General features: G+C 35.4%; 1 protein-coding gene across 8 annotated transcripts in view; it reads right to left on the reverse strand.

The window, feature by feature from the left end:
- Positions 1-23,994, reverse strand: part of LOC111513626 (inactive dipeptidyl peptidase 10) — a 260,347-nt gene that overhangs the window by 83,965 nt on the left and 152,388 nt on the right. The window lies entirely within an intron of this gene.

Raw genomic sequence — 23,994 nt, forward strand, 5'->3', positions numbered from 1 at the left:
AGAATGGAGTGAAAACTTTGTGAGCAGAGTCAGTCCTTGAAATAATTCACCCCCAAGAAATCTAATTAGTATGAAACACTTGTGAGGAATCTGAAAAAGAATTTTGACGAGAAAGTGTTTCGTGACGCATTAGTAATTGTTAGAAGTTTGTAGAGAAGTTCTCATGTTGAACTAAAGATTGTAGAGTGAGTTAGAAGTTAGTCGTATGTAGGCAATATCTTCTATAAAGTTAAATGGTTTAGTGATCCAATAATTTTTTTGAAAAAAGATTGGTTGGGCAACAGGATCTATTTTTCTTAAAACAACAATTGTTTTCTTGTCGACGTTTCGAATCCAATTAAATTCATCTTCAAGGCTCTGTAACAATGAATTTTCATAAATATATCTTCCACCAAACTCATATACGATTATTATCATTTCAATTTCACAAGAAATAATGAGTTCTCAATTGAATTACTTACCGAAAAGTAGTTTTCTCGTGTTGATAATATTAGTATTTTGAAAACCATCACACACATTAGATACATATTAAAAAAAAATTAAAAATTGTTACAACCAAGAGACACCACCTGATAAGGTATATAAAATATATACCATTTCAGCTCGTTTTACAGAACTATAAATGAAGGATCGTGGCTATCTAAGCCAAGCTTGTTTTACAGCCACGAATACATTTACAAACTAAGATAAACCTACGAATTAGTTCTGGGAAGTCCTAGAAGGACTACCAAAATGATGAGCAGTCTTGTGACATTGTATTGAGTGACTGTGCAGTATGGTGAATTAGTCAACTATCCAGTATATTTTTCAATATGTGGTAGCTGTGATTGATAAATGTTTTCAATTCTATTTTGAATTTAATATAACTTCTGATACATTTTAGTGACGGCGGTAAAGAATTGAAGAGTTTTGGTCCAATGTATGTAATACATTTTTGATTGTGAGTGAGTCGGCATCGTGTAACTTTTGCAATCTGAGAAGTGTGTAAACAAGTTTATATATATATTCTGAACAAATCTACTCGTAACACTGGCTGTCCATAATATGAAACAGAAAGTATACAGTTTTCTTACACAATATATTCCACTCTCTTCATATAATGCTTGAGTATTATAGCATTTATAAATTACGTGAGGAAGATTTGAATATTCCTCCCCATATTATTAGACAATACCGTAAAATGGACTCGGCCAGGGCATCATATATAGTAAGTAACATTTTTCTACTGACTATACTTCTGAGCTGATAAAATTTGTAAGTGAGCTTACGTAATCTTTTCACCGTATAGTCATAATGATCATTCCAACGAAGGCACTGATCCACTAGGACCCCTAAGTATTTTATCGTATCAGTTTTTTTTCTGTGAAGGGACAAGTGCAAGGGAGTCTATCGTTTTGGCAAGTAAGTTAATGGATTTTAATCTCTGTGATAGTGGGTTAATCCTTCTTTGTTGAGGAGAATGCAATAAATCTAGTTTTTTTGACGTTGACTCAATAAATTATTACTTAGCCAGTGGAAAATTATATTTATACCTACCTCCGCCTTTCTATGAGCTTCTTCCCATGTGTTCCTGACAAAATTCAATGCTGTATCATCCACAAAAAAGTTATATTACCTTCGAAGTCCCTCACTGAAAAAATATTATTTATGTATATTAGAAATAAGATAGGGCCAAGCACCGTTCCTTGAGGTATGCCCCTGGTTATTAATAGAGGTTCACTGATTGAATAATTTATTTTAACTCTCTGAATCCTATTAGACAAATAATCCTTAAAGATGTTTAACGCTACTCCTCTTATACCCGAATCATGTGAACGCTGAAGAAGTATATTGTGATCCACCGTGTCAAAGGCCTAAGCTAAATCTAAAAGAATAGTAATAGTTTTGTCTTAATTTTGAAGAGAATTGTTAACTAAATTAACTACTTCAAAGATGGCTTTTTCAGTGGACCTGTTTTCTCTGAAACCAAATTGACATTGAGAAAAAAAAATTTCTAAGAAATGCACCACTCTTTTTTTATACATTTTTCCAAAATCGTTTATGAGTGTTATAGGTCTATAATTAGTTACAAGTTTTTTATCCCCAGACTTGAAAATTGGTACTGTAATTGATTCTTTGAAGGAGATACACAGTAACATGGAGTCACTGATAAACTACATTCAACAAATTTTGCGACCAACAGTATCTGAATATTTCTGGAGTTTCATCCCAACACCAAACTGTTATTTTATTACCTCGACACGTGTTTCGATCACCAAGTGATCATCTTCAAGAGGAAGATTGAACTAAAACACGTACAATGTTATTCTTATTTATATTACAGATACCTCTTCTAGGTGCCTGCGTCGTAAGTGTCTTAAATTAATTTCAAAATATTGCCTTATCTACTAGTCTTAAATTATTTTTACAATGTGCCCTATTACATTGTAATAGGATCCATCGTTATTTTAACACCTTGGCACGTGTCGAGGTGTTAAAATAACGGTTTGGTGTTGGGATAAAACTCCAGTAATATTCATTACTACACCAAAGGTTACAAACAGTGCATCACAAAAATAATATCTGAGACCTAAACATTTGTAAAATGTCTACACAATAACCCTAAACTCTTGCAATAAAAATATTATCCTTTATGGTAAAAAACGTTCTGGCTTTCTACTTCGTCATCTTTTTACAAAGAAAGGAAGTCTTCCAAAGAAAGGAAGAAAGTGATTATTTTAAAAATAAACTCTCGCATCTACTACTTTCATATAAATATTGAATTACATGCAATACTTTCCAAACAACTACTTTCATATGAACATCAAATTATATAAAAAACACAAAATATCCATTATGGAATTGAATCAGATACCATTCACAGGATTGCTATACGATATAGTACCTCAAAGAGGAGAATTTCACTTACTCATACATGGAACACTGTCATTATGTTTATTCAATGAAGCAACTTGTTTTGTTACTGTTACATTACGACTGTTTGTTTTGCTGGGTTTTTACTTGTAATTGGCCAAATTGATTCTTCAACTGATGGACCTCCATGAAGATGTTCAAACCAAAAAATCAACTTCGAATAATTCAATAGTATTTTTGAACTTCTGTATAGAAAAGTAGAGTAAATGTACTCTACATGTGATTTTAGCTTAAAATCCCATCGTCTTATCCTTCAGAAGTACAAGCCCACTTAGAATAAATAAGAATTTCATTAGCACCATGTGAGAGTATCTTCGGAGAGAAAGACAGAATGACCACATGAAAATTAACAGAATCGTTATCACGAACTCCGTCAATTTTTCATTAAAAGAAGTACTTTTCTATGGTATTGGTGACTTGGACAGTTCCACCTGCAAAGTAATTGAATTATTATGAGGCAAAATATTTCAATTATTATGAGTCGAAGTTGACTTCTTGAAATTCGCTTTACGAAAGAAAAGAAAATTGATCGAAATATTTTTTGTACTTTCCAAAGCATTTTTCAGTAATTTGACGGTATTCCTCGAAGATTCTTCTACTAAAATTTTCTAGAAATACTGATTGTATTTACTCCTTTCAGGTATCCCTACAGGAGAATCGAAAAGTGATAAATCTGGTGACCGTAGAGGCCATTCAATACTGCTGTAGTGTCATAGAAAATATTGGTCGTATGTTATCGATGGAAAATCAAGGCTAATACCAAGAGGTACTCTCCATAATGTTGCTACGCAGGACGAATATATAGCAAACATAGAGCAAATATTAATGAAGAACACGGAATAATGACCCCACTATCGGTTTACGCTTGCGCATCCTTCAACTTCACGGAATTCTTGAAGAGAAATTACTCACACGCAGAACTTTAAATACAGTGAAAAAAGTAAAAGTGTTGTGTATGATTATTTTAATTGATTTACATTGTGATAACTTTCCTGAAGGAAAAGTAAATGACTTTGCTATGGATTGGTTCACAGTGTAATTAATTCCATGATTCAAGGATAATAATTCTATCTGAACAGGGAAAATCTAAAACACGTTCATGGAAGGAATTATAAATTTTTCCATTTCCAGTGATCTCTCCTGGGAATACGATAAAATTTATTTTATACATATATCACAAAAACGATTATGCTTTCACAGTAAAACTTCGTTTAGAAACGGATTCTATATTATTTATTTCTAAATATCCCTAACTTGATTCAACGTTTGTACGTTTTCTCTGAACGATAGATATTCGTGGATGAGGTACTAGTAATATTTTGGAAAAAACTATTTCGTGCATAAGTATGTAATATAATTCCAAAAAAGTAGGCATTAAATTATCAGAAATGACTGACTTTTTGCCTTAATCTGTCTTTTGCAATGGCGTACGGAAATTTTACTACTATAATCATATGACAAAATATATAGAATCCAAACAATGTTTTTGGTTTAATGCAATACACTTTTTGAGAATTTAGTGCATACTATTGTAGAATTTCAGTATAGTCCAATTTCTTTGGGTAATTGAGTCATTCTTCGAATAAATCAATATAACTTGCATTTGTCATTTAGTTGTTTCTTGACGTGTTTTGGATTACTAACCTTCCAAAATATAAAAAAGGAATGAATATAGATCGATAAAGGAGCCGTTCTCAAGTGTCAAAATTTTTCAGATTGTGGAAGGTAATAAACCCAAAGAACATCAAAGATAAAATGATATTTTGTTAATTCACGAATCAGAATGATATAGGCTAGTTTGATTTCAACACTTGTTTCACTCTAAAATTCTATTTATGGTATGTCTAATGGAAAGCTGCATTAGACGAGTCTAAGTTAGTTATAGTTCAAGTAAACGATACAGTGCAACCTACCTTTCAACAGCTATCCTTTAATAATATAGTCAGGGAGCTAACTAATTTAGTTATTCAATAATCATTTCTGATTATATAAGAATCAAAATAACTATATAATATATATAGAATGAAATTATATATAATAATATATAATAAATATTTCGTTTATATAGGTGAGTGAGAAAAAAAAAGATTCAAATAACAGGGCGTTAATTGAAAAAATTTAAAATACTTCTAGATACCTAGTACTCACTAACACACACACACACATACACTCTCAAGGGCATACACGTTTTCAAGGCCCTAGCCAGGGGGGGATCAAGGGGGACTTATCCCCCACGAACAATGTGAGGATTTCGTGAGGAATACCAAATAAGGGCGCGAAAATGTGAGTATTACGACAGCTCAAAGTAAGTAATTTTGACATCTTACATTGGCAACACTGCTTATGCTGTTTCTGCGGAATATACATATAAGAGCCCTCTCGAGCACGTAGGCGCAGTTCTGTCTTACGTGATCCAATGCGAGTACGGAGATATATGCGAAGTAATAGTGCAGTGTGTGGAATTATAGTGTTGCGAACTAGTGAAGTGAAAGTATTGATATGATTTTTTAATTTGAATTAAAAGGATTTGATGCCTAATAGTGGACTACTCACTGGTATTCATTCTCTTTAAAATCTTTATTGAAGTGAATATTTTTGTACAAATGGAATTAATACTTGGCTCCTTTTTATAATTGTTAATTTGTTACAGGTCGATCAACAATTGAAATGGCAAAAAGGACGCAAGAAAATACGTTATTCAAATATTTATTTAAAAAATCTAAACTTGATGCTGATAGTGAAGCCAGTGAAGGTTCTACTGAAAATCAGTGTTTTCAAGTGATTTCGACAGCGATATTGCTACAAGTAGTTCTAGTACTTCTGGTGCCGTTCCTGGGACCGTGGATACTGTTTCTCGGCAATTTTCAGATGTGGGATACTATATGGGAACAAAAATAAAAATTGATGATGATTTGAAGTACAGATTATTGAAATATCTTTGGATGTCCTTGGATGTCAAAAATATTCGAAAAAGTGCAAGGCCGTAGCCAGAAAATAATTTCGGGGGGGTTTGGTTTGGTGAAACAGTAGAAAAACATGAAATATAAAAATAAACGAAAGAAAGAAAATGGTGTTACATGATCATGTATATTTGTTAGAAAACCATTACAGAAATATTAACATTTTTCAAAAAATCAAATTTAGTTTTCTAGCATTTTTTGCAGCGAACAAATCAATTACCTCCTCGGTGTCGATATCGATTTTACGGTGGATTGACATTAATGCCAAACTATTTAGTCATCCCTAGCTTGTGTAGTTTCTTGAATAAGTTATGAGTCGTTTCAGGGAAGAGGAAGTCCTCTTAGGGGTACATGTGGAAACAGGAAGTGCCGCCAAGATCTTTAAAAGTTTGTGAATATTTGGAAATAAGGACTGGTTGCATTCTCCGAGAGCTTCTATAGCACATGTTGGTTGATCTAGTTCAGATTCTTCCAGCCATTTTATCCGCCACATGTCTAATTCAGCATTCTCATAGTCCCATTGTAAATATTTTTCATAGAACTCAAAGGAATATTCTTGGCGTGACGTTATTCGCGGAATTTTAATCTCTTCGTTTACAGTATAGAGCAAATTCTGGGCATTCTGGAAAAGTTTAGCAAATTTTGAATCAATATTTTGGCGAATATCTTCAATAGTCTTCATGAATAAATCGATAAATTGTAAAGCTGTTGCCAAATCGCAAATGGGAGATTGAAGTATTTTACATAGTGTCAGTGTGTATGATGGGAACAATATTCCTAAGCAACATAAGCTTATAACAAAATCACTTGAAATGACTGATCTCAGAAAAGAATTAGCCTTTGACGATGTTTCACAATCCATATCAGAGCTTAAGTCGTCTAGTGCATAAACTATAGCTTTCCTTGAATCTTAACAACTCATCATGATTTTCAATCCAACGGGTCTCACACACTGCCGTAAGGTTTTTCCATTGTGTTTCGGGGAGGTTTTTTCAATATTCTCTTCCAAGCACTTGTTTCGTTTTGCCGAGGACTTGATAAAATTTCCAACGGATTTTATAATTCCAATAGTATTCCGAATAGGCTGAACTTGGCAAGAATGAGCGAGAGCTGAATTCAATGAATGTGAGCTGCAATGGACGTATAAGGCTTCTGGATGTGACTCACGAATTACTGCTTGCACACCTTTAAAACTTCCTCTCATCGAAGAGGTACGTGCGACTCAGGTCTTAAAAAAAATCAATGATCCTGAAACAGAAACAAATGATGGAAACTTTCGTGCTATCGTACGGATGAGAAGCAGATGTGGAGACTCAAATCTAACGAAGCACATGAAAAATATGACGTTGAACGCTACCTACCTAAGCCCGACCAATGATTTTATTGAAATTTGTGGTGAAATACTCCAAAAAAAATTGTGCAAGGATTGACTACTGCGAAATTTTTTTCAGTCCTTGTTGACGAAACTACTGATGTTTCACAACAAGAACAAACGTCCATTTGTGTGAGATATGCCAAGCCAAAAGATAATGTGTTTATCTTGCGTGGAGATGTTTTAACTTTTGTAACAGTTGAGAATACAAAAAAAAAGTATTTAGCAAATGCAATTTTATCTGAATTGAAATCTTTGCGAATACTTAATCGGACAAGGATATGATGGAGCTTCTTCGATGAAAGGAAGTTTCAAAGGTGTGCAAGCAGTAATTCGTGAGTCACATCCAGAAGCCTTATATGTCCATTGCAGCTCACATTCATTGAATTTAGCTCTGGCTCATTCTTGCCAAGTTCAGCCAATTCGGAATACTATTGGAATTATAAAATCCGTTGGAAATTTCATCAAGTCTTTGGCAAAACGAAACAAGTGCTTGAAAGAGTATATTGGAAAAAACTTCCCCAAAACACAATGGAAAAACCTTACGGCAATGTGCGAGACCCGTTGGATTGAAAATCATGATGGGTTGTTAAGATTCAAGGAAACCTGTAAAGCTATTGTTGATGCACTAGACGACTTAAGCACTGACATGGATTGTGAAACATCGTCAAAGGCTAATTCTTTTCTGAGATCAGTCATTTCAAGTGATTTTGTTATAAGCTTATGTTGCTTAGGAATGATGTTCCCATACACACTGACACTATGCAAAATACTTCAATCTCCCATTTTCGATTTGGCAACAGCTTTACAATTTGTCGATTTATTCATGAAGACTATTGAAGATATTCGCCAAAATATTGATTCAAAATTTGCTAAACTTTTCCAGAATGCACAGAATTTGCTCTGTACTGTGAACGAAGAGATTAAAATTCCGCGAATAACGTCACGCCAAGAATATTCCTTTGAGTTCTATAAAAAATATTCAGAATGGGACTTTGTGAATGCTGAATTAGACATGTGGCGGATAAAATGGCTGGAAGAATCTGAAGTACATTGACCAACATGTGCTATAGAAGCTCGCGGAGAATGCAACTAGTCCTTATTTTCAAACATTCACAAACTTTTAAAGATCTTGGCGACACTGCCTATTTCCACATGTACCCCTGAGAGGACTTTCACTTTCCTGAAACGACTCAAAACTTATTTGAGAAACTCCTCAAGCCAGGAACGACTAAATAGTTTGGCGTTAATGTCAATCCACCGTAGAATTGACATCGACACCGAGGAGGTAATTGATTTGTTCGCTACAAAGAAAGCTAGAAAACTAAATTTGATTTTGTAAAAAATGTTAATATTTCTGTAATGGTTTTCTAATAAATATATATGATCATGTAATACCATTTTCTTTCTTTCGTTTATTTTTATATTTCATGTTTTTCTACTGTTCCACCAAACCAACACCCCGAATTGTTTTCTGGCTACGGCCTTGCACTTTTTCAAATGTTTGCTCATTGTTGCTCATTGTTGTCTGTAAAACTTCAAGTAGTTAATTTTTGGTATAAGTAATCTTCAAAATACAAATTGTTATCCATTAGAAAACTTTGTAATTCATCTTTTCTAGAATTTCTATTCGGCACTTGATGAGCTGTCACGAATGATAGAAAGCGTTGTCAACGACTATTACACTATTCGCATCCAAATTTGAGGTCAATGTGTTTTCAAAACATCCCCAAAAATATTACCTTCCATATTCTTATGATAGTCAACATTGCAGTCTTCAAGTTTTTTTTCCTACATAATTTCAAAGAATTCGGAAACCATCCTTCACTTCCTCCGCAATGCACAATGAATAGTCGCGATCCTTTGTTTGCATGGCATGTTAGGCCCAGACATTCTTGAACCATCAGTCCACCCTTTCGGAAGTGTGTCGTGAGTGTCATACCAAGTTTCGTCCAAATAGAAAATTTGCCGTTGTTCTTGTCTATGTTTGGTCATTTGTTCTAAGTATTTGCTACGCAATTCCACTATTATTCTGCTTTACATAACTACTTGACGTTTGTCTATTATTTTAAATTTGAATCCTTTGTCCAATTCTGAAGAGTTTTGTCACAGCAGCTCACGTTATGGCCGGAAGTATTCAATTTCTTCCTTATGATTTCAGTCTCTTTGCTTTTGTAACAGTCGTACCTATATTATTTTTTTCAATGATTTCATCAGACGAACATCTCAAGGATTTGGTAATCCTGTATCACATTGTGTCTTGCGTTCATAAGGTTTGTTTTCGACTATTTTACGTACAGTTGGAAAAGGAATTTCGGTCAAATCTGATGTTGTTTGTTATCGTTTGTTTCCCTCGAAACCAAATTTGAGATGTAGATTCTTATATGCATTGAAACATACTCTCTGTGTTTCAATATTCAAATGCATCCGAATCTTATTCACTGGTATCTCTTTCTCTTTCGCATTGTTCATCATCGCTATTGGAATCACTCCACTGAAAAAGTCTGCGTTGTTATCGCACTCGTTATTACTATCAGTACTTGTCCAAGGACGCCACATTTCAAACAGATAACAAACATTTCAAGTAATTATAACCCCATCCATAAGTCTGGAAAACGAAAAACTCTTATCGATAGCTATCGCCCGATCTCACTACTCAGTGCGGTGGCGAAAGTCATTGATAAAATTCTCTTGAGTAGACTTTTTCGCCTGGAAGATTGGATGAAACTCATTCCCGAGGAACAATTCGGGTTCCGGAGAGGTCGAAATACGACTTCTCAAGTGATCCGGGTTGTTCACAGGGTGAAGGAAGCCTTCAATCAGAGGAAGAATACAGTTATGGTTCTGTTGGACATCCAAAAAGCTTTCGATAGAGTTTGGATAGAGGGATTTGTCGCCAGGATGTGGTCGGTAGGCATGCCCTTATTTGTGATTAGGATTTTTCAATCCTACCTGAGCAACCGAACTTTTCGCGTGGGAGTTGACCAAACCACATCTATGAATTATCCAATTAAAGCAGGTGTCCCGCAGGGGTCCTGCCTGTCACCGCATTTGTACTCTCTGTATACGCACGACTTTCCTATGTTCCCGAGAGCAAATGTCGGTATATACGCAGATGACACTGCGATATACGCGCATTCGTTCTCGAGCGAGGTGGCGAAGCAACAGCTTCAGATCCACCTCGATAGGTTGGTCGTGCTGTACTTCGAGCGTAATAAAATCGATGTTAACCCTGGCAAAACGAAACTCGTCAGCTTCTCGAAGAAATTTACCAACGTGAAGATCTTCAGGAAGTTACGAGTCAAGGATAAATGCGTTGACGAGCAGAGAGGCGCGCGATATCTGGGAGTTATCCTGGATAGGCGCCTGAATTTTCAGGAACATCTGAGCTTGGCGATCCAACGAGCGGGTGCGGCGGTAAAACGAACGTACTCGCTCATTGCACGGAACTCTAAGCTTAGTGTGGACAACAAGCTGCTAATTTACAAACAAATAATTAGACCAGCAATGTTGTACGCCTGTCCCATATTCTGTAGTCGCAAGAAGACTCCTTTGCGGAGACTCGAGACGATGCAGAATAAGGTGCTCCGTATTTGCACGAACAGTGACAGATACATTTCATTGAATGATCTGTTAGATCTGGCAGAAGTCGAAACGGTCACTGAACACATCAGGAGGCTGTCTTATAAATTCTTCAAGTTCTTTCTACCGAAAAGCCCGCTGACGAGGGACGTCACGGCGCTTAGGAGTTATCATAACCAACCCCGAAAACACGGGTTGATTCATGAAATGCTTGATATTTTCCATGAACGGGGCGAATGTGATCGCGCTTAGCTCATTGAAAAGCTGGCTAAGATAAATCACGTATTTTCGTGATACCAGAATAACACTTACCTGGTTTTTTCATGAACTTTTTCCAGGGGGCTAGCGGTGATGAACTTGCAACAATCATCTAGTATATTCATATATGAGGTACCGAAATCGCAATATCATGAGAAATCTCGCGTAAGCTTTGGCAGGAAGCGGGAAGTCCCAGACTGAAAACTGAAATGAGCCTCTTTTGGGCAGAGAGCCACCCGTTAACACCAGAGGGGGCGCCTCCCATCGGCCTATCGTGGGTCTATGAGGCGGCGCTTTACCTTGCGGACGTCTAGGGACTCAATATTGAAGTCTCATCCTGCTGATCCTCCCTTTTCCCTCACCAATCCTTTTTCCCTCCTCCTACCACTCCAGTATGTGGGGGAGATGTAAATATTGTAAATATTCTGTACAGTAGACCTTATATGTGACAAAGAGAACTGTATAATAAAGTATTTTTGATTTTGATTTTGAGTAATTATAACTGTACCAATATCGAATTTCAACACTCAAATCGTGATCAGTTTCTGAACTGAATACGACGGCAATAACCAAACGCCGCATTTCCCAATTTCTATTCATCACCGAAACAAGACTTCAAATTTGATGTAATGACTCTTCAGCCAATCATAAAACTCGGTTAGTAAAAATTATCCAATACGAACCGCCAAGTCTACAGTTCACGTGGACTAGTTTGCTGTCGGTTCATTTCTATGTATTGTTTTTTTGAATATGAGAGTGCCGACAACTTTAAAAGTGCACAATATCGGTTACTTCGACTATACTGTATTCTGAAAACTGTTGTGGTTTTGAAAACTATTATAACAACAGTCACCCAGTATTTCAACTAATACACTACTTAATCACTAAGCATATCTAAGTTTAGTTTTGTTTAACAAGTTCTGTCCGTTTTTATAAGTCAACTTTGAACTGTAATATCTCGGTGAATACTTATTCAATGTAATCAAATCAAGCGCCATTTGAATCAGTGGACTTTCTCCAACATAACACAAGTCGAATAATTTTGTCAGCATGAGAATTGTGTGCTCGAGATTTGATAAAATTGATGAAAGCCGTTTCTGCCTAGTCCTGATTTACGAAGGTTCTACCAGTGAGAAAGTTTTGGAAGTGCTTGAAAAGATGGTAGTCGGTTACGAGAGGTCTGGGGAGTATGGTGGGTGAGTCAGAACTTCGACGCAGTAAGTATGGGGTTTTTTCGGTGGGTTTTCGCCTTTGGGAACGTCCCTTGTCCCAAAAGAGCTGTAATGCAACAATAATTTGGAGTCATCAGAAAATGATCTGGACCGATCCATTTATATAGGTCAAACAATTCATGTACATCTTAAATTATGGCTTGAAGAATACGACATACATCTAGCAAGGGACTTATACATACTAGTATAGGAAACAAGATTGTTGTAATGGGTGGCATGAATGAGATGAGGAAAAAACACAGTATGCCTACGAGGCTGCAGTGACATGGGAAAAATGGCCCATAGTACAAAAAATCCATCATTCGGTATAGAATATGTTTGTATGATATAAAGATTTTTCTTGTGTCTCGGAACACGTGGATCTATAGACTGACAGGTGATTTTTTTTTCAAGGACAAAACACAAGCACTACAGGAACATCCTCAAGGCGCTCTCCGAGCGGTGCCTGTGCGAAAGTAGCTATTCACATTGGATTTGAATCGCTGGAGGTTGAATCTATTTGGAAAAATGGTTCTAGGAAGTTTATTTCACATAAACGAAGTTTTCTTATTAGTCAGTGGGCTATGATTGAAGACTGGCAAATCTAAAGCAAATGAACTTTAAACGTTCAAGCCAGTCTCGATATACCTACACAGTAGGTTTAATGGACTGACGCTTATCAGAAAACAACTACTCCCCTGGCTAATACCACGAAGGGCGTTGGATTATATCCGACAGGCGTCAGTGCAGGAATCTTCACAGAAAATTTCCTGCATATGCAATTGGCAATACAACTAAAAGAGTTGACCCTCAATTTTGGAACGGGCACACTTGTAGACCGGTTTCGGGCTCATTAGCCACTCGTCAGTGCAAGATAGTCAATGATATTACAGAATTGAAAATCGGAATTCTTTCATAGTATTTCATTCCTCTTTCGAAGTTGGAGCGAACATCACAAAATGTCACTCCTTCTAGTGGACGAGGTACTAACCAACTGCATATCCATAATTTGCCCGATTCCTCTGAATAAGGAAGAAAAACTTTCTTATTAGTCAGTGGGCTATGCTTGAAGACTGGCAGTAAACAAATCTAAAGCAAATGAACTTTAAACGTTCAAGCTTGAACGTTTAAAGTCCATTTGCTTTAGATTTATTAAACAAAGTTCTCCAGATGAGGAAGTTCTCAAAGAGTGAAGTTCGAGGTGTACTGAGTTGAAACTCAAAACGATGAGCAGCCACAGTCCGTCGCGTACTTCTGATATGTACCGCTCTTGGTGGAATCAAATGTGGCAAGTCACTTGAACACCTCCCTTGAAAGTATCTATAGAAAAGAGACAAATCTCCAACCTTTTTTCAACGTTCCAGACTATCAGCTGATTAACGGAAAAACTTATTTTAAACAGATTTTTTTTTCAAACAGATCAATGTTGCAAGTGATATACGCGTCTCCAATCAGGCGGCTGGATCTTTTCTGAAAGGAATATAACAATTTCAGGGTATGTTTGGAGGCAGAGCTCCACACATGAAAACAATACTCCAAAGAAGGTCTGAGCTTTATAAAGCATCCTGAAGTCATTAATTTTTGCAATGTCATGGTACGATTGTACTATTCAGTAAGAAAATAAATGGCGTGCAGATCATTATCTACACGACCCAGTTAGGAATGGTGTTAGTGACAATCCACGCTAGTAAACCTTAATGAAACAGCATGAATCAAAATGAAGGTTTGGAAAGACGTAATTAATCAAATTACTCGATTCCTCAAGTCGAATTTAATGAGAAGACTACTGTAGAAAGTAAAACGTTGGCCTCCGGATTGATAAAGCGAAAATCGATAAAAACACTTTTTCTCGAAACATTTCCTCACCACAAGTGAGCTCATAGATATCTGCTACGAAATTATTGGTTTCTCAAGTGTGAAAAAATATTTTCATTTTAAAATCATTCTGGAATCAAACAAATGAATTCAGAGCAATTATGAATTCCAATTTTGAATCTGAAATTAGCAACATAATCATTTTAGAACACTATAAATAGCTGCATATTTTGATGAAATGAAACATATTATCAAAGCGAGATTCTATTTTGAAAATGTTAATATAATAACTTTATAATAATGTGAAAAATATCCCCATCTAATTACCGGATGACAACTTTATTTCTCATATTTTGAATAGCTATCATTATGTCCTTTTTGATATTACTGCCCTCGATAAAGCTAATAAACATTAGCGAAAGCTCGGGCAGCTGAAAAGAGGATCATTTACATTATAAACAGACCGAATCCTCGAAAAACCACATACACTTATATACAGTGTCACCATTAAAGTGCGCACCATATGGAAAACTTTTTTTTCGAAAAGTTTCAATGAAGTTTAACTTCGGCACTTGTTTGTGCTTGAAATTTAACTTAGAATGATGCGGCCAACTGCGACCCACTGACGTTCAGTGTTTATCTAATTCAACTCTAGTCATTTTATTATTACTTATTGCAGTTTTTGAGTTGTGTCTGCTTTCTCAAAATTGAAGGTACTGATGTTTGTTCAAGAAAATAGCCAAGTGATTGAAACTTTGCACCAGTCATGTTAAAATTTTTATAGCAAATTTTTAATTTCTCTCTAAAAATATCCGTATGAGTAAAAATTTATCAGAAAAGTTAAACCCCATGATGAGTTTGTTATGTATACATGAATTGATGACAATTAACCGAACTTGTTTTTTTAAATAAAGGGGATATCTGTCAAAAAAAAGCAAAACGTTAACTTTATCCTAGTTGCATAAAATTTGGCATATGGATACGAAATTGCCGTAGACACAACTTTTTCAAATAACTTTTTGTTAAATTCGATCTAGAAATGCACTTTTTCAATTATTTTTTTTAAGCTGAATTTGACAAACACTGAATGTCAGTGGGTCGCAGTTGGCCGCATCATTTTGAGTTAAATTCAAAGCACAAACAAGTGCCGCAGTTAAACTTCATTGAAAAAAAAGTTTCCCATATGGTGTGCACTTTAATGGTGACACTATATATATATATATATATATATATATATATATATATATATATATATATATATATATATAACTTGAAATGCAATTAGAAAACGAATCCACATGTTTCTAAAAATTATTTTAAAACGAGAAAGGTTAATGCAGTCAAGCTGCTGGCAAATAATTTCGTGAAAATCAAAAGATAAATAAATCCATTCTGATAATTCCCATATTAATTTCAATTTCAATGATTTTAATTAATTCAAAAACCAAAAAAATAACAAACATCTTCAAACCACTAAACATCAACATCACATACAAGCCGAACACGAAGTAACACAAAAAATAAACAACTATGAAAAAGAAGAAGACAAAGAACAAAACGGGATGTACAGTATACAATGCTCGGACTGCAACAAATTCTATATCGGCCAAACCAAGAAAAAACTGATCCAAAGGTACAATGAGCACAAAAAGGCATACATAAATCCAATAGTATATAAATCAAACCTCGCAACACACGCCATACAAAACAAACATAATTTTCCTTCACCAGAGAACATAAAACTCATAAAACAAGTCAAAAAGGGAAACCGCATGGACATTTGGGAAAACTTGAACATCCATAAATATAACAGTCATAAATCACTTATCGAGGAACAAGTACAAATCAAAACACAACAAGACCTCACATTCAATATATTAAACAAAACCATACACATTCCTAGAGAAGATCTAACACAAAGAAGAGTACCTGATGCAGTACAAATACATGCAAATTTACCTAAAGTACCTGAAATACCTGAGTTAAGACGCTCTGACTGTATAAAGAGGCAGACGACAGTTTGAGGAGTGCCAAGAAGATGACAGTATATATATATATATATATATATATATATATATATATATATATATACAAATATATTAATTATTATTGCATTCATTTTAGTTTCAACTTGTTATCAACCCCAACTCTATTGAGTGCATTGCTTGTGGATAAGAGATTGTTCTCCACTAGTTTGTAGCAATTCGAAAAAAATGCAGGTGTTTTTTGATTTGAAATTATTGACATTGAAGTTTGTTTCATTATCGGATTCGGTCATATGATTCATACCTTTCATACATTTCTCAGGAATATAAGGACCTGAATTATATTCTGCTGAATATCATTCCGAAGCCAGTGGTATAGTCAAAATTCAATTAAAAATTTCTCAAATTTCACTCCCTTATAATTTTTTATTGATGAACAGATTTTGTTGAAATTTCCAACAGTGATATCTCGAGACCTCCTAAATCCAGTGGTGTAGTCAGAACTTAAATGAAACTTCAGAAATTGAAGTAGTGGGATTAAACAGCATATTTTTCAAATTTTTTTCACTTATAACTTTTTTATTATTGGATGCATTTCTTCCTAACTTTGACATAGACCATTTGAAAACGTCACGAACCCAGTGATATTATCAGATTTTTTTCTAAAAAAATCGCTAATTATTTTATTTCATTTTTGTCTTTGAAAAATAAGAATAGTTGGCCCTGAATTTGATGAATAATTTTTGGATGTCTGCCTCATGGAAAAAAATCATTCAAGTCGGTTGAGAAATATAGAAGTTATAAAGGTGCTTCAATTTTAAATGGTTCACACTGTATATATACATGGTATACACAAAATTTAATTTTCATGTGGAATAATCTTTAAAACTGAACGTACGTACTTACTGAACGTGATAAATGACCCCAAACTAAATGGTCTCTCAGATGATGTCATTGAATTACCTACTCAGTAATAAAATTAAAGAAATACTGAAAGTTATCAATCTAATTCAATCAGGAAATGAGTCGATATCACTCCGATCTAGTCGTAAACCCAGAGAAAATAGGGTATAAATCAGGTTATACGCTCTAATAGACCTAATTACTGAAATCTCCCAAGTCATGTTTAATGGGGTGAGGTCTACAGGAAGTGAAACATTAGTATTCGAATTGATAAATAGAAAAACGATGAAAATATCACCGCTGGGAACGTTCACTTCCCAGCAGCAAAAACGTATATTCACTAAGCTCATTTAATATCATTTCGAAATATTTTGTTTCCAAGGGTAGAAAATGATAACATAATAATCATTTTCGAATTTTGAATTCATTCTTCAGCTTTGTACTCCTCCAAAAGGATAATAAACTTCCAGAAGGAACAAAAACTCTTCACCAAGATGTGTATAGATCATACACAGAATAAGATGAAAATTTCAAAGTTGGCCTATTCAAAAAAATACAACTTATGAATAACTTTCAGTAAATTTTATCAAAGCCATCGATTCAGTTGAAATTTTATTCAAATAGTTGCATGAACGATTTTTCTATTGTTATTTTCATGAAGCTACTGACGAGAAACGGAATTCTGCAGTTTTCACTTGAAACTAGAGGTATTTAATTATAATCATTTTTGAACTATGTGAAATTGTTCCCAATCAACTTATCATTTATCCTTTTGCTCTGGATTATTGAAGCTTCCATTTAACAAACGAATTGTGAAAAAGTGCTCTACCGAATTTGTCGTTTGTGTGTACTATGTGAGTACTATTGTGAGTACTACCTTATAATTTGTATCAATCGACTCAGAAGAATATTTTGCACAAGATATAAATATAAGATTTTTACTATCTGCAGTCGTTATATTAGAATTTTTGGAAATCAACGAGATATTCATATTTTATTTTGTTTTTCTTAATGCAAAGAGCTGCTAAGTATTTATTATTTTGAAGATAACATCAATTAGTATGTGGAACGGAGATTTGCAGAATGAATATGGAAAATATTTCGAAAGAGGAGATTTATAAAATGTTTCAAAAATTATCGAATCAAAATGCAAACTTGAAGGATCATATCAAATCAATGGATGAAAAATTGCGTATCTTAAAAAAACGATACAAAATAACCGAAGCGGTGAAACATAACGAACAGCTCGAAGCTGAAAATATTGTATTAAAATGGCGTATATTATTAGTAGAAAAGAGGATGAAGAAATATAATTCGATTATCTACAATTTAGCAGGTGAAGACATATACGAATCGGTAATGAATCTCATTTGTGAAAAGCTTGCCATTGATTTTGGAGAGAAGGATCTGAAGGACGCCTTGATTGAATTCTGAATTGAATTGAATTCACAGCTGATGAAGTTCAAACCTACACTGGCTTGATAAGTGGGTGTATCGAAGTCTGAACTGAAACGGCTCTCTGAAAGTATACCATTAAACTGAACAGTAATAAACATGAAAAACGTGTGGAACATTATCAACTCAATCCAATTAGTAAAAGTGTTGACAGTATTTCGAGCTGGACGTAAATCCAAGGAAGATTCCGAATAAATCGGATTGAAGCCTTTGATAGGCATAAATACTTCAATCCTCCAATGAAATTTCAATGAGAAAGGATGTTACAGGAAGTGAAATGTTGGTCCGCGGATTGTAAAGAAGAAAACCGATAAAAACACTTTCATATGATTGAAAAACTGAAGGAATTTGAATAGTGCCAACTATCGAGTAACATCGATTTTGAAATTTACTTTACTTTTTTTTGTAACAATTCTCAAGATGAAAGAAATAGGTTCAACCAACTCATATTGGTTACAAATTCTAAACATTCAACAAGCAAAGTAACCCAAAGAAAGTTCAAACCGTGATCACCTCGCACATTTGGGTAAAATAAACAAGTGTCCTTACGCTGGCCAATCAAATTAATCTGCAATCGGCTGACGGAATTCATTGTTACAATGTCAGAGTGGTCAGTTACGTTTTAACGCCTGTGGTGTGAGCATATACAGTTTTTTTTTAATTCAAAATTTTATAAATGATAAGTACTGATACGGCTAAATAAATTGTTGATTTGTGTCCCTACACCTAAAAATGTTTTCTATACCCAGCCGCATTTTATAAAAAATTAATCGGTCGTTCCTTAGTGCAACTCTGTACAAGCAGCCTTGTCTTGGAGATCACGTGCACTGTCCATGATAATATTTTGGAGCACTCTGTTGCTTAGATGGACAGAGTATACGAGGTTATCAAAGTATACAGCCTGACTCACGGTCGGTGGTAGGTTAGACGTTTCTGGAAAACGCCACACAGGATTTTTCTGAAAATTACACATCTTACATTTCCTTACGTGTTCTATTGACCTAAAATATTTTCAGCATTGCGGCGTTGCCACTTCCATCAAAAAATCTTAGCAACTTTATTTTTTTAATAGAACACCCCGTATATTAATACATTTTTGAAATCGTTCTTTGATTGTAATGTTTTTTTGTTGAATGTCCTATACCTATCTCTATTGATTTCCGAGATAAAAATAATTTGTGCTAAATATGGTCCAAAATATAGCACTAATTGAATTCAAGTACATCAGTACTCTCAATTCATGAAAGATTACTATTCGGATAATAGTTTGAACAAACTCGAAATATTCAATTAACACCAAGAAATCCACTCCATATCATAAAGGACGTGCTGAAATTACTATTAGTACCATTATGCATAAAAGTGGTCAAAAGTTAATTTTTTCAAATGGAACCCCCTGTATATTACTCGATAATTCGAAACATGATGAAAAACGCTTCAAGATGATATATCATGTCCTTATATGTAAATAACATGCTTTTCTTAATAAAGTCACGAAATTCTTATGAAATTATTCATTATACACGGACAGTGTTATCAAATCATTGCCAGAACTTGCAACGAAATGTATCCTGAATCAACACCAATGACCAAGAAGAAATTTATAAGATTACAAAATATTTCCTTCTGAAGAAATCACAGAAAGGTTAATTATTCATCATAACCACTAGACAAAATTTCTCTAACAATTACTTTCAAAACTCGAAAATGAGAAAGGAAATATACTTTCTTTATAGCTGTTTCTGTTGCAGAGTTCTTATCTGATTTTTATGTAAAAATAAATATCTATGGATAACCTACAGAATTTTTCAAATAATTTTTTCGAAATATTTTATACTCGAAATATTTTTAAATAGTCAAATATGATTAAAACTACAGAAAATTTATCTATCCAATACTTTTTTCTTATCGTTTTCATTTTCGTCCGTTTCTTTCCAGGGCTAAATGTGTCATATTGTTACGGTTTTTCGGTAAGTTGACATTGAAAACTGAAAAAAAGAGAAGTTTGACAGTTGAAACAGTAGTTACTTTCCAAATAGTCGCTCTTAGATGACTTGCTTGAAACTACTTTAATAATTTATCTTCTCGTTTATACGAGTATACGAGTAGTATTTACGAGTATACCCAAACCAGGTAGGATGGACTACACCTTACCAAAAGCATTCCGACCAATCAGTCCAACATCGTTCTTCTTGAAAACTATGGAGAGGCTATGTGTGCGGTACATAAGAGATGAAGTACTAGTTCACAACCCACTTCATCCAAATCAGCATGCATACCCTCCAGGAAGGTCTACTGATTCGGCCCTTTACCATGTGGTTGGCAAAATCGAGAGATCATCGGACAACAAAGAATCCACCCTGGCTACATTCATAGATATCGAGGGAGCGTTTGATAAAACAACCTTTCCAACAATTACCCAGCAACTACACTCTGGAAATGTACCCCTGGTGATAGAAGAATGGATACTCAAGATGCTCTCTAGTCGAGCAATAAGTATCAATGTAGAAGATATCACAGTGAGAGGACTGGTCAGGAGAGGGGATGTCCACAGGGAAGGATCTTATCACCCCTTCTCTGGAACATAGTTCTGGATACCCTGATTAATCACCTCAACAATAATGGATTCTACACAATTGCTTATGCAGATGTCATAGTTATCTTGCAAACCGGCAAATTTGGGAACACACTGTGATAGAGCGCAGGATGGGCTCGAATTAATAAAAGCATGGTGTAAGAAACATTCACTGTCGATCAATTCTAAGAAGACTGAGATGGTTCTTTTCACCAGGAAAAGAAGTTTATCGGGCTTAAAACCTCCCGAAATCTTCAAATGCAAATTAAATTTCTCTGAAGAGGTTAAATACATTGGTATTTTCCTCGACAGGAAGCAAACATGGAACTCTCACCTACAGAGTAGAGCAAAAAGAGCATATGTGGCTTATGAGCAATGTCGGAGGGCAGTGGGACGCGCATGAGGTCTTTCACCCCGTGCGGTCACCTGGATCTACACTGCAATAATAAGACATATGTTAACGTACGAGCCATTGCATGGGGACCGAAAGTTCCACAGGCATCCAAAAATTATATCAAATACAGCGAATGGCTTGTTTAAACATCACAGGAACTATGAGAACAACACCAACCGTGACAATGGAATTATTCTCGGGTCTGACCCCTCTTGATCTGTACGTTAAGGAGGTTGCGTTGATGGCCATGGTACGATTGCGCACGGCTGGTGTAAACCTCGAAGTAGGAATGGGTCAATTGAGGCTGGGCCTGTGGCGGGAAGCGCTTACTGCGCAATATCTGCTGCAGACAACCAGTGATGCAATTGAACCCAGGTTTTTGTTCAATGAACTCTACAAAATACAAATAAAACAGAATACAGAAGTCAGATGCTACAAATGCAATACGCATATACACAGACGACTCCAAATCCAAAGAAGGCTCAGGATGTGGTGTGTACTCCAGATTAAGGGGGGAATGGGAAAAATACCAGCGTGGTCCAAACAGAACTGGCTGGTATCTCAATCGCCACAAAAGAAATAATCAGGAAAGAAATTTCTGGCAAAAACATAACAATCAGCACTGACAGCAGACAAGCCCTATGAACATTGAACAGACAACGTGTTACCTCAGGGCTAGTACTAGATTGCCACCAAGATTCAGTCGAAGCCTCGATAGAAAATATCATTATGAGGTGGGTTAAAGGGCACGACAGAAGTAAAAGTAATCGCATTGCCGACTCTTTAGCCAAGGAAGCGGCTGGACTGAAAATTTCAGGACCCAGTGGCACCTGCGGCCTGATGACTTCGACAATTGCGGAACCAGCCATATGTTACATCCATGCTCAATCTCTCAAGAGATGAGATGGAATCAAGGGATGCAATCTTGCCAGGATCACCTTGGGCGACCCTGGAAAGCTGGCCCTGAAGAAATGTCTGGCGATGACCAGGAAAAATCTACGCTCAACAGTAGGATTTCTGACTGGCCACTGTCAAGTGAGGAAACACCTCCATAATATGAGGCTAGTGGACACACCTCTATGCAGGATGTGTGAATAGAAAGATGAGACTGTCAGGAATGTCCTATGCGAGTGCCCGGAAGTATCGTCAATAAGAGAGTATGTGTTGGGCGAGTCTTACCTACACCTGCCGATATAAAGAAGATGTCTCCCACTGACTTGTCCACCTTTCTGGAAAGGACTAGATGGACGATGACCTATGAGGACAACCCCTCGGGAGGATGTACAATGGATCACATGTGGCCTAAGTGCTGTGGGCACCCTCCCTACTCTACAGATACAGACACAGATATCTTCTCGTTTAAATTTCAAATCTATTAATTATTTTCACACAATGAGTTGAACCTTCAACATTTTGGTAATATTATTGATTTGAAGTACCTTATCAATATCGTTGTTATTTTTTTTTCAATCATTTGTGGCGAGAACCGATGAGTTGTGTGTGGTGAACATATTTCAAGGTATAAATGGAGATGAGGGTTGTGATCCATTTTGTTATGAAGATAGAAGGGCAACTTCCCGAAATACCAGACTGATATTAGCTTTATTATCTTTTTTGAATAACTCCAAATCACAATGTTTGTGTTGATGTTAGCATAAACTACAAGACGAAAACAATCAAGTATAACTTGAGCTATATTCTAATTCATTTCCTTCATGGCATAAAACAGTATTAAAATGTGGTTTTGGTAATATTTACACAAGATGGAAAATTTAATTTTTTTCTGATTGATTCGGCCGTTACTTGATGAAGATCCATAGTAAGTTTGTGAAGATCAAATCGTAAGGTGTAGTTTATGAAAAGTTGAGGAAATGATTGTTCTACCAACAAACTATGTAACACGACCATTTGTCATGTCTTATAACATCGAGAAAGGATCCGATAACAGATCCCTGAGAAACACCGCTTCACAGCGTCGCTTGCGATTCGTTCCAATTGATTTTAAATGATAACTACATCTCTTAGGCACCAACAACGTTTCAGTTCAAGAATAAGAATCAGGTGGATAACAGCACTAGAGAAATAGAAACATTGAAGTAATTCAAAACAAGTACTGCTCCCAACACCAGAACTGCAACACTCTTCTCGTGGCGCGTCTCCCAACCAAGTTGAAGTTTTCAGGAGATGAAGTAGACTAATTCTTATCTCTGAACCTGGCCTATTAATATTCAACAAGTACACTTTCACTTTTAGATATAAGTCGTTGATTTTGGGTAGGAGTTGTCGGAAAATTATCTTTTGGAAATTGCCCAACTTAGTTGGTCGAGAATGGTGTTGCCGTTAGGGTGTTAATGAGCAGTGTTTGTATTGCATTTATTCTACGTTTAATTCAACTAATGTGTACTGTTGAGAGACTATCTATTGTTACTGCCTGTTGATTCGAAGAATATTCCATCTTCAGCTGGCAATTTTTCAATTTGCGACTTTAGTCCCTGAAGGAATGTATGAAAGTTGTCAGATGTTTTTCACAAATTTATTCTGTAACTTCTTCAATGATATACCTTTTGAGCT

Source organism: Leptinotarsa decemlineata, unplaced genomic scaffold (genome assembly GCF_025532065.1).
Source record: "Leptinotarsa decemlineata unplaced genomic scaffold, Ldec_3_MD MMD2_P_RNA_scaffold_9, whole genome shotgun sequence".
NCBI lineage: Eukaryota > Metazoa > Arthropoda > Insecta > Coleoptera > Chrysomelidae > Leptinotarsa > Leptinotarsa decemlineata.